The following is a 5,446-nucleotide window of genomic DNA, read 5'->3' as shown; positions in this document are numbered from 1 at the left end:
GGCCGTCTCGACCGAGACCCTAGGGTCAGCCGCAATGGCAAAGAGCTCAGGGAAACGCACCGCCAGGGGGGCGTCCCCTAGCCAACGGTCGAACCAAAACAGGGTCGAGGCTCCGGATCCAACAGATATAGAAGTGCCAATGCGTAGTACGGGAAGGAGCTGGATCACGGACTGCCAGAACTGAGAATCGCCCGTACGTTGGCAAAAGGCAAGAGGTTGGCCACGAAGGTATTTATTGCGGATGATGGTGAGCCAGAGGCCTCCCTCCCTGTTGGCAATACGCTACAACCAGCGAGTCAGGAGGGCAATGTTCATGCGTCGGGAAGAGAGGATCCCGAGACCCCCCTGGTCTTTGGGCTTGTAGATGTCGGACCAGCTCACCATATGGTACTTCTGTTTGTCGTCCGCGCCAACCCAGAAGAACCTCGACTGGTATTTGTCCACCTCCTGGTGGAGGGTCTCATGAAGGCAGTAGAAGCTCAAGAGGAACCAGAGGAGGCTCGCAAGCGAGGAATTGATAAGGATCACCCTGGCGGCTTTCGACAGCCAGTGACCCCTCCAGGGTTCAACCCTGCGCTACATCCTAGTCACCTTCGGTCGAAGATCCACGACGGTGAGTCTGGAGTCACTAATGGGCACCCCCAAGTAAGTGGTGGGGAAGGTGCCCAGGCGGCAGTTAAGCTGGTCCGCAATGGACGAGGCTTCGTCCGGGTTGTAGCCAAGGACCATCACTTCGCTCTTGTCGAAGTTAATGGTGAGTCCGGACATTTGTTGGAAGCATAAGAGGAGGAACTTCAGGTTGGCGATGTCGGACACGGAGCCTTCAACCATGATAATGGTGTCATCCGCATACTGGAGGAGGGAGACCCCTCCAGCGCCAACAAGGTGAGGGACAACGCCCCGAATATGACCGCAAGCCTTGGCCTTATCTAGGATGACCGCAAGGGCATCGACCACCATGTTAAAGAGGAACGAGGAGAACGGGTCACCCTGGCGAACCCCACATAAGGTGGGGAAGTAGGGCCCGATCTTACCGTTGATGTTGACCGCCGTCCGGCCGCAGGTGAAAGTTGCATAACCCGTGTCACCCAGTGGTCGTCGAAGCCCTTCCGAAGGAATACTTCCCGAAGGAAGGGCCAGTGGACCGTGTCATAGGCCTTGTGGAAGTCGAGCTTAAGGAACACCGCGCAGAGGTGCTTTGTTCGAACTTCGTGAAGGACTTCGTGGAAGACCAACACCCCATCCAAAATAAATCAGCCTTGGATGAAGGCGGACTGGTTGGGGTGGGTAATAGAGTCCGCAAGAAGGGTCACCCTATTGGCGTACCCCTTGGCTAGGATCCTGAAGATCACGTTGATCACGGTGATTGGGCGAAACTGGCGGATGTCCGAGGCCCCAAGAACTTTAGGGATGAGGGTAATGATCCCATAGTTCAGGCGCCCCAGGTCCATGGTCCTAGAAAAGAACTCGTCGAAGAGGGCCATAACCTCTGGCTTAATGGTCTGCCAGAATGTTTTAAAGAACAATACCGGCAGTACATCCGGGCCCGGGGCCGAGGAGGGGTTCATTCCTTTGATCGCCGCAAGGACCTCCTCCTCCGAGAAAGGTGCCACTAGAGCGTCATTGGCCTTGGCGGAAACAAGCTGGTCCTCCGACCAGGTATCGGGGGCCAGTGCAGCCCCACCCCGAGGGGTGGGGAAAAAGGGCTTTATAGAAGCCATCTATGTGAGCGCGGATGTCCGAGGGGCGAACAAGCTGAGAGTCACCTACCCACAGGGAATGAATGAAATTGCGGCGCCGCCGGCCGTTGGCAATCGCCTGGAAGTACGCCGTGTTGGCGTCGCCCTGGAGCACCGAACATTGGGTGCCGCGCATCCGCCAGTAGGCCTCCTCGTTAGTGTAGATGGCCCAGAGCTGGTCCTCGAGGTCATACCTCAACATCCACTCATCCGGGGAGATCCTGGATAGGTCTGCACGGGCGTCCAGGGCCTGGATAGCGCTTAAGATGGCCTTATTGCACTCACGAATATCCCGTCCAAGGTTCGCGCCCCAGCCCTTCATAAACTGGTGGGCTAGCTTGGCACAGAACTGCCAGGAGTCGACCACGGACATGGTGCGGTGGGGGGAGACGCGCGCGGCGGCCCACTTGGCCGCAACCGCCTCGCGGAACCCGGCTTGGTTGAGCCAGAAGGCCTCGAACCGAAACCGGGGGGAATGGCGGGGGCGTTCATCAGCCGTGGAGAGGAGGAGAGGGACATGGTCAGATCCGATCCTAGTAATAGCCTGAACCGAGGCCAGGGGGCATCTGAGCTCCCAATCCAGGGAAACTAAGACGCGGTCCAGGACAGACCGCGTCGGGTTCGCCTGGCGGTTAGTCCAGGTGAACCGAGCCCCCGTGCGCTCAAGCTCACGGAGGCCAAGCTCCGCGATGCAGTCATTAAACATCTGCATCTGGGGGCGATTAACCCGGTCGTTATTCTTCTCATCCGGGGAGCGGATGAGGTTAAAGTCCCCCCCCACCAGGACGGGTAGGGAGGACGCAGAGATCTTCTGCTGCAGCTCGGCGAGGAATGTCGGGGGGCGGCTGTGATCCGCCGGTCCGTAGACAATGATGACCTCCCATTTGAAGTTGTGCGCATGCTCGAAGATCTCCATACTGATGAAGAACCCGCCCCGATCCATACCTTCCACCTCAAAGGTGGCATCCTTAACACCTAAGAGGATGCCAGCTGAGTGGCCATTGTTCCCACTAGAAGGGAGCCAATGCCACGCGAACAGGTGGGAGCTAAGGCCGTCAAGCTCGGGGAGGGAGAAGTCGGTGCGCATGGTTTCTTGAATGGCGATGATGTCAATGTGCTCGTCCCGGATGTACTCAACAAGCTGGCGGCGACGACCGTCATAGCCGAAGTCACGAATGTTCTAGAAAAGGGCGCGCATCTAAACCGCCATGAAGAGGCTGCTTGACCCCAGGACAGTGGAAGCACTGTGGGCTCGAAGAGCGGCAGTGCGGGAGCGAGTGCGGCCCCGAACCTCCTCTACCGGCGTCCTCGAAGGCTGGGGTGCCGGGGTGCATAGGAGGCGGGCCCGTGTCTCAGCAAGTTTCCCATCGAGAATCTCACGGGCCTGGATAGCCGCAATCTGCTCCAAAGGGGGGCTAACCTCCCCCCTAAAAACTATGGCCGAGTCAAGGGCCACCTTTGCAAGGCGACCAAGCGGAACGGCTTCGAGAGCAGAGAAAGGGCAACTGGAAGAACTAGAAGGAATGTCGGTCGCACCTGTCTCGAGGTTCCGGCCGCAGCCCGGGTCTCAGCCCGCTCGGAGATGGACGGCGCCGGGAGGCCGGCCGGGCGGTCTGCGTCGAGCCAGGCGCTGCGGCGGGAGGCCGTCATCGGGGTCGACGAGGCCCGAGCCCGGCAGACGTAGGACACCGAACGAGGCGGGTGTGGGGCGACGGGGGTGACCACCTCCCCGGAGGTCACCAACAGCAGACGAGTCGGGGAAGCAAACGCCGGGGGGATCAGACAAGCACCAGACACCGCCTGAGGGGAGGGCGGGTCCAGTGCCGGTGGATCCAGGGCCGGCACGTCGACCACCGAGGCCGAGGAGGGGGCAGGAGGGGAGGCAGGTGGCGGCGGCGCATCCGCCCCAGAGGGGTCCAACAGGGGGACCAGAGGGGGGAGGCTCCAACATCGGTGAGGCCGGAGGCAGCAGAGATGCCGGGGACGGAGATGGGGGGTCCTTGGCCACCACAGGCAGGACACACGGCGAGCGCGGCGAAGATGCCGGGAGGACGAGGAGGCTGACGCTGGGGATGTCGCTGAGCTCGGCCGAGGAGGAGGGAGAGGAGCCAGGCAGTATGGAGGTGGCGGCCTCGGAGGAGAGGGCCAACCCACGCGACCGGCCCACACCCGAGCCCCCCCGCCCCAGAGGGGGAGAGGGGTCCCGAGAGGGGGAGCGGCTACGGCTAGAGTGCTCGTCGTCGTCCTCCGGGTCCTCGTGGCGGGAGGGGCGCGGACGGCGGTAGTGGGGATCGTCGCGGGAGTCCGCACCGCCCCCACCAAAGTGGCCCACAGGAAAGTGACGAGGACGGCCGACGTGGTTGGGGGGCTCGGGGTAGAACTTGAGGTCAAATCCCGGGTCGTTGAAGAACACTCGAACTGTGGCACGGAGGGTGGAGGAGTCCAGACACTTGACCTTGACACAGACCTCCTCCTCCTTGCGGAGAGAGAGGTCTTCCACCACCACCACCTTGCCCAGGAGCTTGGACATGCTCCAGATCACCTTCTCAGAGCGGGCGATGTCAGGAAGGCCCGCTATGAGAATCCAAGCGGTGTCCAGCACGGCAACCGCCTTGGGATCCAACAGGGGCTTAGAGATGTTGATGACGAGTTTGTTGAGGGCGAGGATGATGTCATCTCTACGGGTGCAGAGGCCCAGGCTGAGAGCGTCGGGGAAGACCACAGTGAAGGAGCTGTCAGAGGTCGGAGTCACCTGCCAGTCCCAGACACGACGGCAGAGGTGGTTAAGCTCCGCCTCGATCATCTCAGGCGAGGCGACCCCGACCCCCACAATGGACACGACAGCAAGGAGTGAAGGGGACGGAGGGGGGACGTCCTCCACCTCGATGTGGAAGAAACTGAGTCCCTCGATGCCATGGCCGTACATCATGAGCTCCTCAGTCATCGGTCGGTCGGGGCAGAGAACCGCCGGATGGCCCGGTTCCTTGCAGAGGTAGCACGTCGGCGGGTTGGGGCAGTCAACCTGGAAGTGGCCAACCACACCGCAGTTGAAGCACGAAGGAAGGTCGCGGGGGGCACCAGAGATGGGTGCGCCTGAAGACGCGGGGGCCAGAGCCGCGGTAGCGGGGGTGCGGGCAACACCCTGCTTCTTCTTCTTCTTGGCGCCTTGGCGGCCATGGGCCCCGGGGCCCCCGTTACCCGGAGGATGGCTCGGCTGGGTCCGTGGGGGCTGGTACCGGCGGGTGGCCGCAGCGTCAGAGGGCTCAGCCCGAGGGGGTGGCGACGCGGGGCGCTCATGGCGACGCGCGGGCAAGGGGGAGCGGGGCCGGTCACGACGGCTGTCCCGGGAGGGGGAGAGCCGGCTGTCGGTCCGCACCGGGGAGCGGCCCGCCATGCGTCCGGGCGAGTGACGGTCGAGGCGAGGCGGTGAGCGCCGGGGGTTGCGGGGCGGCGAGCGATGGGACTCGCGATAATCGCGGGCCGGCGACTGGCGGGAGTCCCGAGAGGGGGAACGACGAGGTTCACGCGGCCGGGACCGGCGCGAGTCGCACGCTGGAGCCCGGCGGCCGTCGAGGCCGTCGCGGTTGGCCAGCTGACGGCGGAGGTCGGCCTCGTGCTGCTGGCCCTCAGGCGAGGCGTGGCCCGACGGGCGAGGGTCCTCCAGGGGGCGCTTGGGGCGCCCAAAACCGTCTCCCCAGGAGCGAGTC

The sequence above is a fragment of the Triticum dicoccoides genome, chromosome 5B (genome assembly GCF_002162155.2).
Source record: "Triticum dicoccoides isolate Atlit2015 ecotype Zavitan chromosome 5B, WEW_v2.0, whole genome shotgun sequence".
In the NCBI taxonomy this organism is placed as follows: Eukaryota; Viridiplantae; Streptophyta; class Magnoliopsida; order Poales; family Poaceae; genus Triticum; species Triticum dicoccoides.
The sequence above is the reverse complement of the archived record's forward strand: the minus strand, read 5'-3'. Positions refer to the sequence as shown.